The sequence below is a fragment of the Filicampus tigris genome, chromosome 7 (assembly GCF_054856515.1).
Source record: "Filicampus tigris isolate MCC_2025a chromosome 7, RoL_Ftig_1.0, whole genome shotgun sequence".
In the NCBI taxonomy this organism is placed as follows: Eukaryota; Metazoa; Chordata; class Actinopteri; order Syngnathiformes; family Syngnathidae; genus Filicampus; species Filicampus tigris.
This window is the reverse complement of record NC_141223.1, coordinates 25,450,001-25,468,413: the sequence shown is the minus strand read 5'-3', so window position 1 is coordinate 25,468,413 and position 18,413 is coordinate 25,450,001.

The following is an 18,413-nucleotide window of genomic DNA, read 5'->3' as shown; positions in this document are numbered from 1 at the left end:
CAGTAAAACTGGCAAGATCTTCCTATTTCTCAAACCTCATTACAGTCAATAAAAACAACCCCAGGGTTCTCTTCTCCACCTTTGAACTTTTAACTAGTTCTGATTTTAATAAGTCCCCACAGAGACCAACAGATGCTCTCTGTGAGGACTTTGCAGACCACTTCAGAAGTAAAATCGATGACATAAGATCCAGTCTTTTAGCCCGTCAAAACACAAGTTTTAATAAACCCGGACAATCATATTTACATGAGGAAACACTGGAAAGTTTTGCCCTGGTTGATGCAAGGACACTTGTTCGAGTTTTCTCCCAGGTAAACCCAACAACCTGCCTTTTGGATCCAATTCCCACATTTCTTTTTAAGACATTTTATGGATTTTTTGAAGAACAAATTTTAAATATAGTCAATTGCTCTCTTCAGACAGGCGTCTTCCCCGCTGCCTTTAAAACGGCGGTGGTGAAGCCCCTTCTGAAGAAGAGCGGTTCTGACCCGAGCGTTTTTAATAACTACAGACCCGTATCCAACTTACCGTTTTTAAGTAAGATTTTAGAAAAACTGGTTTTCATCCAGTTGAATCATTTTTTAAATACAAAAAATATTTGGGAGAAATATCAATCTGGTTTTAGGATGAACCACAGTACGGAGACTGCTCTTTTAAGGATCTTAAATGATATTAGGTGCACTGCAGACGTGAGAAAACTCACAGTCTTGGTGCTACTGGATCTAAGCGCTGCTTTTGATACAGTAGATCACCAAATTTTATTAAATAGACTTAAAAATCTAGTGGGCATCTCTGGTACTGTTTTTGACTGGTTTTATTCCTATCTCACAGACCGATATTTCTTTGTAAGTATGGATACTTGTTCCTCTAAAACTCATGAAATTAAATGTGGGGTTCCTCAAGGTTCGATTTTAGGCCCCCTACTTTTTAATCTTTATATGCTTCCCCTCGGGGATGTCATCAGGGGACACGGCATCAGCTTTCACAGCTATGCTGATGACACGCAGCTGTATATTGCCGTGTCTCCTGATGACACAGGACCCATTGATACCCTTTTAAATTGCATTTTAGATATCAAGTCATGGATGGCAGATAATTTCCTACAGCTCAATCAGGACAAGACTGAGGTTTTAGTTATCGGTCCCGAAGGTCAGAGAGAGAAGCTTTTACCAAAACTACACATTTTTAATCCCTCACACTGTGTGAAGAACCTTGGCGTCATTTTTGACTCTGAGCTCAGTTTTATTCCTCATATTAAAAATGTAACCAAGATTGGTTTTTATCACCTTAAGAATATCGCCAGAGTCCGCCCGTTTCTCTCTCATGCTAACACGGAAGTGCTGATGCATGCCTTTATTTCCTGTCGCTTAGATTACTGTAATGCCCTGCTCTCTGGCCTCCCGAAAAAGAGCATTTCACCACTGCAACTACTGCAGAATTCAGCCGCTCGGGTGCTGACGAGAACCAGAGGGCGGGAGCACATTACGCCAGTTTTGAAATTGCTGCATTGGCTCCCTGTGTGTTTCAGGATCGATTTTAAAGTACTTTTATTAGTTTATAAATGTGTTAATGGTCTTGGGCCATCTTATTTATCTGATTTGCTTTTATCATACCAGCCCTCGCGGATCCTGAGGTCCTCTGGCGCCGGCCTTTTATTTATTCCAAGGGTGAGGACCAAAATGCATGGCGAGGCTGCATTCAGCCATTTTGGTCCTCACCTTTGGAATAGCCTGCCAGAGGATGTCAGGTCTGCAGAGACTGTTGATATTTTTAAGAGGAAGCTCAAGACACACCTTTTAAGTTTGGCTTTCAACAACTTTTAAATAATTTATCTTTTCTTTTGATTGAAGATAATTCTATGTTTTGCTTTGAATGTTTTAAAGCACTTTGAGTTGCATTTTTATGTATGAAAAGTGCTATATAAATAAAATGTGATTGATTGATCGAGATGGCGCATTTCGCGTTTTGCACTGTTTTGGTAGCGGTAAATGTGGTGCAAAAGTCACGTGGTAAATGTGGTGCAAAAGTCGAGTGTGTGTACAGCAACAGGGAAACCACTCGTGACTCCTAGTGGCGACTTCTTCAACTACAAATTCCCATGCCATCCATACAGGTACAAATCTGTATTTCCCCACAAGTACAAATTAAATTTTGTTTCAAGTACAACATTTATTTCCACAACTGCAAGTCGTTTTTTCTACCAAGGAGAATTTTGTTTTTCACACATACAAGTTGTCGTTTCTACAGGTACAAATTTTCCTTTTCTTACAAGTACACTTTTTTTTTCAGGTCCAATTTTTTTTTTTGTCAGATACAAAATCATTTCACACGCCTTCAAATTGTTTTTTCAAATTGTCTCTACGAATATAATTGCTTACCATTTCCTTGTTAAAAGTACAAATTTTCTTGGTACACGTACAAGTTACTTTTGCACCAAATTTACCTCCATAAAGGAGCCTTTTGTTGGAAAAATATACTTCAGCAAATAACCACCAGTTAGTCAACATCTGTAGTAGTGATGGAATTTGTAAAAAAAAAAAAAAAAAAAAAAATGGTGACTGGCCTCCAGCTGATTCTATTTTAGAGTGGCAAAGGCTTGTATTCCAATTGACAAGTTTATTTATTGTGTTCTGCGACTACACAGATAAGCAATAATAAAGTAACATCCTCCAATACACATCCATTAGTTCACAGCACGCCTCGACTTCTCAATTCACTGTAGCCAATAATTAAACAACCAAACCCTATAAACAATTCACGTTTACCCGTTTTATCATCACTAGAATATTTAACAAACTTGCCGAAATGACTACTAACGTTTATTGACGTGACATAACTCACGAGCATACGGCTATGCAGTAGTGTACAATAATCACCTAACAGGTTTCAGGAACATTAGAAATGATTAAACTCACCTCACTTACGCACAAAATCAAACGTGACGGAATATAGTCAAAATTCTGGAGTTTGCTGGCCCTCCAACAGCCAGTCGCGTCGAAAAAAAAATAAACAAACACCCCCGTCTCTCGCGTTCGACATTCCACACTGGACTCAAGGTGCGTTCATAGCTCACTCACCTTGAAGGACATCTAAAAAACTGCACAGATATTCAATGGAAGTATCAAATGACAACAACTACTAAATCATAAAACAATGTGGGCTTTCTCACAGACTTGATGATGTTTTGAAGCTGTGCAGTTGTTTATTGGGGTTTAAGAAAAGCGTACAATGGAAAATAGTTCAAGTTTACTGTCGTGCTAAACTTTTTGTCAATTGGTGTTCACAAGGGGCACTTGACCCATTTTGGCGGTCCGGCCGCGACCTTCCACCCTTGACCTGGGTACCCTTGCGGCCGCGACCCCCAGCCCTTAATCATAAAAATTATCATTTATAATTAAATTTTTATAATCCGCCCCCGGCCAACAGCTTTCCAGTTAGAGTTTTATAACCATGAGAAATGGTGACTACTTAAACCAGTTTTAAAATTGCGGGGGGGGGTGTCTGCCCTTCCTGCCGCGGGGGGCGTCATCGCAGGGGCTCCTAGTCCAGGTGACCGGGGGGCTATACACTAGGTGTGGGGTCTGCCCGGCTAATCTGGGCCGGGGGTCTCGGTGATGGTGGCACTCCATGTGGCCGTGGGCCGTCATTGTCCTCAGCGTGAATGAGCCCCCTTGGGTACTCATTCTGCCCTGCGATTGGCTGGCAACCAATTCAGGGTGTCCCCCGCCTACTGCCCGAAGACAGCTGGGATAGGCTCCAGCACGCCCCGCGACCCTTGTGAGGATAAGCGGTATCGATAACGGATGGATGGAGGGTACCCTTTCCTCATATGGTTTCTATGTGCCTTGTCATGTCTTTTTTAACACAGTTAATCAGGTAGTGTGCGCGTGGGTGTGGGTGTGTGTCTGTATGTGTGTGTGTGTGTGTATGTGTGAGCGCTGATGTACTGGCGGATAGATGTCTTTGGTTCTGCCGGGAGGGTGGGCGGGCCATGCAGGTCTTCCTTTTATGTTGTGTTTTGGACATTTTTATTGCACAGCACTTTGAGTTGTATTTTTATGTATGAAAAGTGCTATATAAATAAATGTGATACATAAATGAGAAAAATAATAAACATTCTTTTATTTATAATTTAAGTGTAGCATATTGACTGCCTGTACAGTAAAAATTATACATATTTGTTTGAACTTGTAATTATTGTTAGGCTGTGTATGTGTATTCTTCAGCTATTATTCATCAATGTCAATCAATCAATCAATCAATCAATCAATCACTTACCTGTCTGTTTGACGTACTTCTCAATCATTTGTACTTGTTTATTCCACCCCAAAATTATTGTTTGTTTACACAATGCTGACATTCATTGCACATTCCCATATTAACCTTGATCAGAGGGTTAAAAAAATAATTCTTTACATACTGTAATGCCCCTCGAAGTGGTCAAAGATGCACACAGTCGCTGATGCAGTCTGATCGTCGTTTTTAATCACAGATCGTCACCGAGAACAGTACACATTCACACAAGAGCTGCTGGTGGCCACAACTCACGCCCATGCGCTCCATCATCCCCACGCTCTTTTCCTCAACTTCCCCCCTAAACTCCCTGTCCCCTCGCTATGACGTCACTCACTACCCATAGGCCCAGCCAGCACATGCACAAAACAAGGAACAGATATTACACTGCCCTCCCCTTTATGAAACCCTCGCCCCCGAGGGGGTCAACAACAAAAAATCCTCTAGGCGCTGCGGCCTACGCCTCTGTCTCTTGGGTCGGCCTGGACCCGTGCCATTTCTGTCTCCAATCGGAGGAACAGGGACAACATGAGTGGGATCTGGGGAACCTGAATCCACCACTCGTCCTGAAATGGCAGGTGAAACAGACCCGGCCTCAAATATTGGAACACCACTGCCCCGGTACGGAGCCAACCTGTCCCGATGTAGGGCAACCCTCCGGCCCTTGGGGGGAACTGCCACTCGATACACTACCTCCCCCACCCGCTCAAGGACCCTACACGGCCCGTCCCAATGACTGTCTAACTTAGGGCACCGTCCCTTCTTTCTTTTTGGTGTATACACCCAAACCAGCTCGTCGACCTGGAAGTTCCGCCCCTTGCTGCGTACGTCGTAGTTCCGCTTCTGACGTGCACCAGCTTTCTCAAGCTGGTCCCGGGCGAAGACATGCGCTGCCTCCAAACGATCCTGCAGTCTCCGGGCATATTCCAACCCCGGCCGATCCTCGGGGCTGCCTGGTGGTCTGCCAAACGCCATCTCCGCTGGTGTCCGGATCTCCCGGCCAAGCATCAGCAGAGCAGGAGTACAGCTTGTGGAACTTTGGACAGCCGAACGATACGCCGTCAACACCATTGGAATATGCTGGTCCCAATCACGTTGGCGCTCGGAGGTGAGGATGGCAAGCTGCTGCTGCATGGTGCGGTTAAAACGTTCAACTAAACCATCACTCTGCGGATGCAAAGGGGTGGTTCGCGTCTTTTGCATGTTCAAGCGTTCACAAAGGGCAGCAAAAACCTTGGACTCAAAATTTCTTCCTTGATCACTGTGGAGTATATCTGCAGTCCCAAACCGGCAGAACATGCCCTCCAACAGTGCATCCGCCACCGTCTCTGCCTCCTGATCTGGCAGTGCGTATGCCTCGGGCCACTTTGTGAAATAGTCCATCGCACACAGCACGTAACGGTTCCCTCTGTCCGTCACGGGAAAAGGACCCATAATGTCCACAGCAACCCGCTCCATGGGCGCCCCAACTCTCTGTTGCTGAAGCGGTGCATGCGATTGGTCTTGAGGGCCCTTGTAGGCCGCGCACTCGTCACACCGCCGGCAAAAGTCCTCCACGTCCCGTCGATGCTGGCCCCAGTAAAACCCTTGTCGAAGCCGTCTTGAGTGTCTTTGCGCTGCCAAAGTGTCCGGTACCCGTGCCCCCGTGGCATGCTCTCAGTACCGACTCTCTAAGAGCTCTGGGCACCACCACCTGCCACCTCTCCTCTCCGGTCGCTGGATCCTTCCACGCACGCTGCAGCACGCCATCCTTCATGCGTAAGAGAGCAAACTTGCTCCAAAGGCCCTTGGCGCCAACAGAGAGTCCTATCACTCCTTCCCAGGGTGGCCTCCTGCCACTCTGGACCCACTGTCGCACAGGGTTGAGATCACGATCCTCTTCCTGCTTGACAGCCCACTCTGCAATGTCCACAGCCTCCAGGATGCAGCACGATGGTCCAGCGGCAGTCGCCTCCCCACACAGCTCCAACTCCCTGGCATACCACCGGTCGCAGTAGCCGCAGCCGCCAACAGCACATGGACGCCGGGAAAGGGCATCAGCATTGACGTGCTGAGCTCCAGCCCGATGTACCACAGTAAAGTGGAACGCCTGCAGCTCCTCCAGCCACCGTGCCACTTGGCCTTCTGGTTCCCTGAACGACATCAACCACCGCAGCGCAGCATGATCCGTCCTGATGGTGAACGGAACGCCACATAGGTAGTACTTGAAATGACGCGCAGCCAAAACAACTGCCAGCAGTTCACGTCTGGTGACACAGTATCGTCGTTCACTCTTATTGAAGATGCGGCTGAAGTAGGCCACCACTCGTTCACCTTCCGGCCCCACCTGTGACAACACCGCCCCCATGCCGACATTGCTAGCGTCCGTATCCAGCACAAAAGACAAGGCTGGATCAGGTGGAGTGAGAACAGGAGCATTGATGAGGGCATTTTTCAGGCTGGAAAATGCCTCCTGACAGTCCGGCGTCCACAAAAAGGGTTGGTTGCCCTGAAGAAGCCGGAACAAGGGCGCCCCGATGCAAGAAAATCCTCTCACGAACCGTCTGTAATATGAGAAAAGCCCCAAAAAACTCTTAAGCTGCTTCTGATCTTTTGGGGCTGGCCAGTCTTTGATGGCGCTGACCTTCTCCTCCAGTGTGCTGATGCCGTCTCCATTCACTCGATGACACAGGAACTCCACCTCTCGCCGCATAAAGTGGCACTTTTCTGGGTGCAGTTTCAGTCCAGCCGCAGCAATTCTACCCAGCACCAGCCTTAGAGACTCCAACGCAGTCTGGAAGGACTCACCGTGGACGAGGACATCGTCCAAATACACCAAGCATTCTTGCCGCGGAATGTTTGAGAGCACTGTGTCCATCAAGCGCTCGAACGTTCCTGGTGCATTGCAGAGTCCAAAACTCATTACTTTAAACTGCCAGTGTCCTCTGGGGGTGCAGAACGCTGTCTTAGGTCTGGACTCGGCGGTGAGGGGGACCTGCCAGTAGCCACTGCGCAGGTCGAGCGATGAGAACCACGCAGACCCAGAGACCAGATCCAACGTCTCATCTATCCGCGGGAGCGGGTAGCAGTCCTTTCTTGTCACTTTATTGAGCGGCCTGTAGTCCACACAGAACCGCGGTCTGGTACTTTTCTTTCTGGGAACCATGACCACGCCAGACGCCCACGGGCTGTCGGAAGGCTCTATAATTCCCGCCTCGAGCATAGCACGGACCTCCTGATCCGCAGCCTCCTGCTGGGCCAAAGGCAGGTGTCGATGTGGTGCTCAACCAAGTGAGTGAGGCCCACCTCATTCTCACTGAGGGCAAAAATACTCTCAAAGTCCCACAGCACCTGCCACAGCTGCTCCCGCTGCTCGACATCCAAGCCATCTCAGTTCTTTTCCCAGATGAACCGTATCGCCTCTGCCCGGTTCTCTGCTAGGTGACCCGGGGTTACATTCCCTGGCATGGCTGGGCTGGCCGACACTGCCCCCCCCAAGGGTCATCCGTCACGGGGCGAGCAAACTCTACCCGATCTACTGTCGGTCGCTGTGAGGTCGACTCCGGTAGCCCCAACTGGGAACAAGTCCAGGTGGGGTGAGCGAACTCTACCCGATCTACCGTCGACTGCCTAGGAGCTGGTGCTGCAGCTACCTTGGTCGGGCTGGGTAGCATCATCCCCACCTGCAGCTTGTCTGCTGCAGGGTCAGCAGTGTTGATGATTACCCCCGAAGTACCCCGTTGAGACGCCGGAACTAGCCCCACACGCTGACCATTCGGCAGGTTGAGCACCCCAGCTCCCAAATCCACCACAACTTTTGCAGCTTTCAAAAAGTCCCGACCCAGAATACATGGGTCACTCACGTCCGCCACCCAAGCTGAGTAAGTCGTCGACAAACCCCCCAAAACAAACAAAAATGTCCCTCTGCCTCTCATGGGGGCCGTTTCACCGGTCACTGTCCTCAGTTTTGTAAAGGTCGATTCTAAGACGGTTCCCACTGGAACGACGTCAGGCCTCACAATCGTGGCTGAGGACCCAGTGTCCACCAGGGCTGTACAAGACGTGTCCCTGTGAAGTTGCTTTAGAATGTTCTATATATATTTTGTGCATTTCTCAGAAACATTCTTCATTATTCACTGTCTATACATCTTTTGCTGTATCAGTCTAAGGCCCTCCCAGCTATGACGCGTACAGGTACTAGATAAAAGCCAGCCGCGGCTGGGAGGGGGTGGGGGAAGAGCAACAGTGGAGCCGAGAACACACGCACTCTGTGTTCCTCCCTTCTCTCTCCCCCCGCTGCAGTGGTATAAAATTGTACATTGTCTCTGCCTGAATTTCTTTTTACATCTGATGACCGGCCACACGAGGTCTACCCACATTTTGGACCTCACATTAATTGGTGCCGAAACCCGGGACCCACATCTGGACGGTCCGCCGACGCTGGATTGAGGACGCCGAGAATCTGTCGACAGCGCTTCCCTTTGTTCGAGGCGGGTCTCCTCCTCCGGCTTCACGGCGGTTCGCCCGGACACTGGGTCCCACGAACCAGGCCGGCATCAGATAATCAGGTAGGGCAATCTACTACACGTTTTTGAATTGGAGAAAAAAAAAAAAAGAAAAAAACAGCACAGTATCAGGTTGAATTACAAAGCAAGGAGGTGGGGGTTGGCGGCGCGCAACAGGGGGTTGGCCCTCGGAAAAGAAAAAGCCCAGCTGGCAATTTTATCATCCAGATAACCCAAGAAACCATAAAAAAGGAATTAGAGTTGGTTTATATTTAAGTGTAAAATAACGACTAACATTAGTTGGTGGTAATAACACTTAACGGGATCGGGTATCTGGGTAGTGGAAATTAAACGTTGGTGTCTACGTAACAGTGGCACAAAGAGAAAGACCAAACCCACCTACAAACCACCTACAAATCACCTACAAATTACCTACAAATCACCTACAAATTTCTAAAAGAGTATAAAATAATGACTGAGTGCTGTAAGGAAGCGTGTTTAATCATAATTTTGTGAGTGATTATAAGTAAAATCAGAGCTCTGTTATATATAGATAAAATAAAGTGCACTCTGTGTGTGTGCGTGTGTGTGTGCGTGTGTGTGTGTGCGCGTGTGTGTGTGTGTGTGTGTGTTAGATCAAAGCTTTGTTCGACTGTTTAGGGCATTGCCCAATTGTTTGGTTTGCCGAATTAAAGATGGGGCAAACCCAGAGAAAAGGTTTGTTGGAAAATAGAGATGTGAAGTATATGGGAACGGTGAGCGAGGAGTATGTGAAGTATGTTGTAGGTTGGGTGAGAAAATTTGAATTTTCTCCCGTTTTGGCTGATGTTCCTAACAAAGAGGAAGTGAAAGAAAGTTAGTGAAGAAAAGAAAGGAAAAAGCAAGTAAAGGAAAAGAGACAGCGGGAGTTGAAGCCCAACTCCGTGCCATTGATGCATGGATTGCTCAGGGAAAGAAAAGACAAGGAGAAGTAGAGCAGAAGAAGCTTAGAAAGGAAGTTTTGCGTATGAAGATTGTTGAAACAGAAGAAACAGGAGTCAGAGTCAGACAGAGGGCTTCAGGAAATCAGCAGGGGGCAGCTCCACACGTGACTGAGGACAAAGAGGATGAAGTCCCACCAGGAGAGACGGGCCAACAGAGCACAGGCCCCCCCACTGAGAGAGTCACAACTAGAGGGAAAAGTAAAGAGCCCCCTGGCAATAAATCAAAGAAGAACAAACAAGCCCCCCAGTCTGATGTAGTTGCATATCAAAGAGCTCTATATCCCCCATTGCCTGAGCTGGAGCCTATACCAACGTATCCCATGGTAGCCGTAGCTAACCCAGCATTTGGAACCATTGATGATACCACAGGCCAACCATATCAACCTACTATCTTAGTGTATAGGCCATGGACCGAAGAAGAGAAAAAAGCAGTGTGTGCTGGTATCCCCCTCATTGAAGAGAATGCTCAAAAGTGGGCTGATGCTATTATGGATGTGCAAAGATCATATCATCTTAATGGGCGTGAACTGCTGAGTGTTTTGAAAATAACATCAGGACACAGATTGGGAAGATACCAGGGCATTTTCAACCCAGACCAAGCCCCTGGCATTCCTAAAAACCCTGATGCTGAACTCCTCCAAGAGTTAGACACAATGTTACAAAGAGCAGTTAACATGTACAAGAAACCACCAGACCTGGATAGAGTGAGACAGTGTAAACAAGAATCCACTGAAAATGCCCAACAATTCCTTGATCGTCTGATTGATACAATGAGACTGTCCAGTGGATTTGAAGACTCGCAGGATGTCAACAGCCCCTTCCAAACCCTCCTGAGATCCACCCTGATGGATGGCATAATGGAGGGAACAGCAAACTTCACCAAAAAACATTTCCCAAACTGGAAAACTGCCTCAGTCACCGATCTGATGGGTTGGATCATCCATGCTGAAACTCTGAAAAAGAAAAAGCAAGCACAGACATTCACCGTGTATACTCAACCTCAACTATCAGCTCCAGTGTACTATCAAGACAGACCAGTTAGGGGGAGAGGCCGAGGAAGAGGAAGAGGAAGATCTGCCTCCTACGACGACGCCTGCTACAATTGTGGAAAGAAAGGACATTTGGCCAGGGACTGCAGATCCAAACCAAAACAAAAGAGACCAAAACCTATTGAAGTAGAACTGTATGAAGACTGGCTAGGAGAACACTTGTTTGAGGAGGAACCTGAAAGTAAAAAAGAAGACATCTACAGGTTGCCCCTAAACTGGAAAACCACCTCCACTCCGAGCAAACACTTAATAGAATGAGAGAAGAAGATTCTGATCAGTAAAGAAGAACTGTCAGAAATCATCGGCCTCACAGAAGCTTGTAAATTGTTCAAAGACAAAGAAGTAACAATTTACACTGACAGCCAATATGCCCACTCGACTCTACACATTTTTGCAACAATGTGGGCCAGAAGAGGCATGAAAACATCATCAGGAAAACAAGTGCAACACGCTGACCTTCTCACAGAACTGTTAGCAGCTGTACTACTGCCAAGACGACTTGCTGTGTGCAAATGTAAAGCACACACCAAAACCAAAGACATTGTTTCACAAGGAAATGCAAAAGCAGATGAAGCAGCAAAGAAAGCAGCATGTGGAACACAAAAGAAACTGCTCCATGTGAAGGACATTGATAATCAACAAGCTAACACAATACCAACTGAAGTATTAAAAGACATGCAAGAACATGCCCCAGACAAAGAAAAACACTCCTGGACAAAGCTCCATGTCACCAAAAGCCAAGATGGACTCTACCATAGAGACAACAAACCAATTATCCCTAGAAATTTGTTTCAAGCAGTAGCTGTATTGACACATGGGAAAGCCCACGTGTCAACAGGGGGGATGATGGCTATGGCAGAGAGGGCATTCACAGTACCACTAGGACTACATACCTATTTTAAAATTTTTTGTAGGTCATGTATAGTGTGTTGTCGTCATAATGTCCAGGGAAATGTCAGACCAAAAAGAGGGAAGTGCCCTGTAGGAGGTTATCCGTTTGAAGTAGTTCACATGGACTTCATTGAGCTAAGTAAGAGTGGTCAGTATCAGTACTGTTTAGTATTAGTCGATTCTCTTACCAAATGGGTTGAAGTTGTTCCAGCCAAACATGCAAATGCACTCACAGTGGCAAAGGCCATCTGCAAACACATCATTCCAGACCATGGGATCCCTAAGGTCCTGTGGAGTGATAATGGGACGCATTTTGTTAATGATGTTGTAGATCACATGGCCAGTCACCTAGGTATTGTATTAAAACATCACTGTGCATATCACCCACAAAGTGCAGGTTTGGTAGAAAGAACTAATGCGACAGTAAAGCTGAGATTAAGAAAGACTATGGAAGAAACAGGCAAACCATGGCCAGATTGTTTAGCCTTAGTAAAAACATACATGAGAATCACACCCACTTCAACTGGCATCACACCATTTGAAGCAGTACACGGTAGACCATTCCACCTCCCACTCTGGGAGGGCCAGCCATGCTCAGACACAGTAGGAGAAGCAGACCCACTCACCAAGTGGCTCTGCAACCTGTTCAGAGAAAAAGAAATTGTGAGAACAAATGATCTGCCTGTTGTGTCTGACTCTTCTGTGCAGGAGACGCTGACCCCTGGTGACCTAGTTCTGGTGAAAGTGGTGAAAAGGAAAACCTGGTCGAGCCCACGCTGGGACGGCCCCTTCACAGTCCTACTCACCACCCCTACTGCAATAAAGATCGCTGAGAGAGACACTTGGATTCACCAGAGCCATTGCAAAAAGGTCACCGAACTGAAATAGGGTTAATTGGACTCTTAGGGTCAGTTGAACTCTTGCGCCACACCTACAAACATGGCCTGGCTGTGGCTCTATGGAGCTGTCATCGTCCTTGGACTAGGAACGGTCCACCTCACAAACACTGACACTACACCCAGCATTAAAAAACAGATCTGGGGCCCAGAGACGTCACGACGCCAATGCCCAACATGGCCCAGCACAGTAATGGAAGACCAGCCATACACAGCATGCATCCCACGAGCCAAAGGGGAAGCAACGCTGGATATCCCTTTGAATGGTTTGAGATCACTGTGCACAGAATGTGAAAATATGGGAGGCAACAGATATGTACTAGGGACACGTCTTCTTTGCATTATCTGTTCAACTTGCATTATCGCATTGTCCAAGAGAGCAGTCAGTAGGCTCCTTGTCACCCAAATGTATCATTATAATTTGATAAACCTCAATGATGATGATGATATTAAGGATGATGATGATGCTGATGATGTTCTCATGTGATCACTGAGATTTTTCTTTAACTTCATGTTTTGTCTATCACCAGACCAAGAAGGTTCTCGCCCTCATGGGAGGGGGGAGGTGGGGAATTTCCTCTACAATATATACGCTACAAATATGGGTAGGGGTTTTCGCCCCATCCTGGTGATGGACCGATTGTTGTGTTTTCATTATGATGTGTTTACCAGAAACCTTTGGATGGTATTCATTGATGTTCTTCGAAATTCACAACAGGGGGAAATGTGAAGTTGCTTTAGAATGTTCTATATATATTTTGTGCATTTCTCAGAAACATTCTTCATTATTCACTGTCTATACATCTTTTGCTGTATCAGTCTAAGGCCCTCCCACCTATGACGCGTACAGGTACTAGATAAAAGCCAGCCGCGGCTGGGAGGGGGTGGGGGAAGAGCAACAGTGGAGCCGAGAACACACGCACTCTGTGTTCCTCCCTTCTCTCTCCCCCCGCTGCAGTGGTATAAAATTGTACATTGTCTCTGCCTGAATTTCTTTTTACATCTGATGACCGGCCACACGAGGTCTACCCACATTTTGGACCTCACAGTCCCCAATCTGCACGCGAACATGACTGGGGTCCCCCACGTCTGTCCATCCCACCGTTACAACGGTCTCATCCTGGACATGAGGGTCCCTGCTCATAGCGCCAGCACATGCAGGTTGCACCTCCCGGTTAACGACTGGAGGGGTCCGCGTCATCCGGGCTACACGGACCCTTTTTCGTTTCCCTGCTGATTTAGCATCTTTGGGCAGCGCCGCAGAAGGTGACCTGGCTGTCCACACCCCCAGCAGACAACAGGGCGTGCACGCCGGCCACTTCCATCCTCATGCTGTGCTGAGCGAGTATTAATGGCACACACCAGCTCCTCCACCCATGCCGGTCTGCGCTCCTCCCCTTCCGGGAAAGACGTTGCCGAAAGCGCGTCTCCCAGGGCTGCTGGGTGAGAAAGCTGGACATGCAGCCGCAGCTCATCTGGTCTGAGGGCTTGGATGAACTGATCACGTATCAGTTCATTTTGTATCTCATTTGGCATTCCAGCATACGCGCGCCGACCCAGGCTCTCGATCTCATGCGCGAGATAACGGAGCGGCTCCCCCGGATGTCGATCACGGTGCTTGAACTCACAGCGCAGGGAGTCTCTCAAATTAAACTCCCCAAAACGCCTCTGCAAAGCACCCACCAGCGCTCTGTAATCGAGTCTCTCTTCGGGGCTCAGCAGCAGCAGACAGGATGTGGCATCCTCCGTCAGCGAAAGCGCCAACTGCACCGCTTTCGTCTTCTTCGGCCAATGCGCGGCATCAGCCACCAACTCGAACTGTGTTCTATAAGCCTCCCAACTTCCCTTTCCGGAGAATTTAAGTGCCTTCATAGCAGGCCACACGAGGTCCAGAGCACCGCCATGCACGTTCACATTCTCGTCCGCGGCGGCAGCTGTCGCTCCGTCATAGCGTAACCCCGTTTTTGCGGGCTCACGCTCATCTTGGCGCGGAACAGCAGCGTTATGCCGGCCGCACTCAGTGCAACTTGACTCAGGCATATCAATCACGCACGGCACGGCTTCTTCTTTCACCTTTCGTCGAATAAGGGGATCGCCAAACATCCTCAAAGCCGAGCGTACGACGAGTGAATCCGAAACTTCTGACACCAAATGTAATGCCCCTCGAAGTGGTCAAAGATGCACACAGTCGCTGATGCAGTCTGATCGTCGTTTTTAATCACAGATCGTCACCGAGAACAGTACACATTCACACAAGAGCTGCTGGTGGCCACAACTAACGCCCATGCGCTCCATCATCCCCACGCTCTTTTCCTCAACTTCCCTCCTAAACTCCCTGTCCCCTCGCTATGACGTCACTCACTACCCATAGGCCCAGCCAGCACATGCACAAAACAAGGAACAGATATTACAATACGTATCTAGCTCTGGCGTTCTGGTGGACAACAAATTTGTCTAGGGTTCCCCTAGTTTTGTTGTGCCTTTCGTATGTCTCCACCACTGAAAGCATGTTTGTTTGAGGTCAGTGGACTATGGAAGAAGTGCGCCGGCAAACAGTGCAGTGTACTTGATAGATATTTTCTCTCACTTTTTCGACCCATGTGTTTTCTGCATTTGAGTCCTCTGTATTTTTGCAATCATTTCTGCTGAGGAGTAGTGCTTTCTGCCGGTCGCGTCGCTGCTCGAAGGTGTGTCACTGTGTCATTCACACTGCTTTGTTTGTCTTCCGCTATCGAGTTTGGCGACATTACCTCGACCAATAAGATAAGCGGATTCGGTACCGTCATACTCGTGTATGAATATGCTGTCAGCTCATTGGTCATAGGGCAACCGTAAGTTGTCATATAAAGGCAAATGTTGTTCGTTAATTCTATTGACATTTTACGAACTATTTTTGACTCTCACGATATTACAGGACAAAGTGCGTCCCTTTACAATTCAATACGGGACGTATACTTATATTTCTAAATATGGGACGATTCCATTTTTCAAGGGATGGTTGGTAACCCTAATAGTATTGATTCGATCAAAGTACTTGGTTAGTATCGATAATATCGATATTTGGAACGATCCGCCCACCCCTAATTTGTATCCTCAGTTGGCAATTCGTGCGTAGTGAAGATTTGTAGTCATAGAAGCGAGACTTGTATTCACAAAACAATGGCACTCACAGTTTTTATTCGCACTTGTGATGCCCACTGAGTGTGATCACAGTGATGTATGTTTTATTTATTTTGCCAAGACTTAATAGTATTTTATTTAAAATCTATCGTCTTCCCATAGTTTTGGTTTTAAGTGTCAGACGACGAGTACTCAATTTGGTCAATAGATGGCAGTGTAAGACCACTGGGAAGCCTGAGTCACCTGCGACTGTAGTTTAGAGCGCATGCGCGCAGCCATTTTCTCAAAGCCGATGAAACCTGGCGAACAACAGTCGTCAAGTGTCGCTGGCTCCTTTTGTCTAAACACTTTAACCTGATTTCAGGTGGGTAAAACTTTATAAAGTATTTATAAATCAATATTACAACAACGTTGTATGTCCAATTTCTTTGTTTCATTGTTGAGTCACGGTAAGGTGTAGGATAAGCATATTGCCGCTTTGTATCGTCGTCTTGAGTTTGCCGAGCGTCGAGCAGTGTAATGGCGTCTACTTTGCGATGTGTGTCGTCATTGTATTAACGTGTCTGTGCACTTTTGCTATGTGTTAGTCCCATAGATTCTTCTTTAGCATCTTAATGTGAACAAATGCACTTTAGGTGCACATAATAGTTTTAATCCAGACGGATTGAGGAATTTGAATGTACATAGGTACAAAGAAGTTGTGGTTTTGAGTATGTTGCAGATAACGTGTATTGTGTAATGTGTGTAAAGATGATGCGTTAATTGAATAAGTATGTAAATGTCTTGATGGACAATTATAATACAGAATGGATGATACTGGATAACGATGGGATGAGCAGGTAATTGTACATGTTTGATTGCTGTACTTTGTTTTTTTGTGTGAAAAGTGTTAATAAATATAGCCGATGAGACCTGGCGAACAACAGTCAACAAGTGTCGCTGGCTCCTTTTCTCCAAACACTTTAACCTGATTTCAGGTGAACACAACTGCTACTTGGCGCCGTATCCCGATACCTGTAACAGTTTATTGGGGGCTCGTCCGGGATCAGCACCACCTGCTGGTCGGAAGCTGATCCATTGATCCTGATTGATCCCTTTTGCTGGGAGTTACCCGATGAGCTAAGGAGTAACATCCGAAAGAAGAGGCCACTGGTGAAAGAACCGTTCTCCAGCCGCACAGACTGATGCAAGCTGCTTCATCTAATGAAGTCTTAGAGAACATCTGTGCCAATCACCACCTCTGATGAACAGTAAGGATTGTGCTGTGTAGAGGGAACCACCTATACAGATAGAGACGACAAGGTGACTCTGGACTGTATTACCAAGTGTGAGGAATCGGGAAGCAATTATGGCCGACAGTGAGAGGAAAAGTTTGGTGTGGACCATCAAAAAGAGCCTGCTCACTCTGCGCGCTGATGAACTGCTTCAGATTGCCGTGACATTGGGTCAAGTGCCAGGGATGGACCAAGCTCGTCTCATTGCGGAGGATGAAGAAGGTTGTTTCGACTACATCAACAACTACATGCACAGTAAGCCCTTACTAGAATTAGAGGATGCAGGGATTGCACATTTATTGAGTTTAGAAGATATGATTGGTAACCTCATTCAGGCTCGAGTTTCGGGTTCAAAAGAGGGTGTAAAAGGTGTATCACAAAATTCAGTCACTAACGGTCAAGTTGATGGTATCAATGTTGAAGCAAGACATGTTAATGATGTTCGTGGAGCTGTTGAAAATGTGATTAATCCTGATGTAACACTGCATAAGATGCTTGCTAGTTATGAGGAACTGAACTACTAAACAAATAATGCAGTACATACCTACACATACCTCGCCAAATGTTCTGCAACCACAGTCGAAAGTTCCGTCCATGCCACTGGATAGTAATACATTAGAGACGAAAAGCAAAAGGGTACACTCCACACCAATGACGTCAGATATGCTGGTGTCGCTAAGAGAACATTCATATCTCAATCGCAGGGAAATTAAGATTCAGGGAGGTCAAACTGGCGATCAGGAGTCAGACATCAGTTACAATAGTGTTTGTCGACAGATTGAAGAAGGGTTAAAGGAACACTTCAGCGATGCGGAGGTTGTTAGAGCAGTCTTGAAAATGATCATACCTGGGGACTTTAAGGACATGTTGATGATTAAGGAAGATTTAACTGTGGAGGAGCTAAAGGAGTTTCTTCACTCGCATCTAGGTGAACAAAGCAACACAGAGCTGTTTCAAGAACGTATGTGCACGAAGCAAAAAGATAATGAAACGCCACAGCAGTTTCTATATAGGGTTATAGGACTAAAACAAAAGATCTTGCTAGCTTCAAAACATGCTGACACTGATGTTAAACACAATGCAAGTACAGTTCAGGATGTTTTTCTCCATACTGTATATCAAAGTCTAGGGCACACACATGAAGACATTCGCAGAGAGCTCAAACCATTGCTGTCAGACCGCAGCGTCCCAGATGAGGTCATCCTCAAGCAGATGAAGAAAGTCATGAGTGAGGAGAGTGAAAGGCAGCGAAGGTTAGGCCCAGCCAACCGTCTGAGACACACGAATGTGCACAGTGCAGAGGGTGGAGTTAACACGTTTCAGTGTCCAACTAGCGTCAAGCAAGAAAATGCAGGAAAGAAACCAGATAGGATTGAGCAGTTAACAGAGAAGGTAGAAAAGCTGACCAATCTTGTTGAGCTCA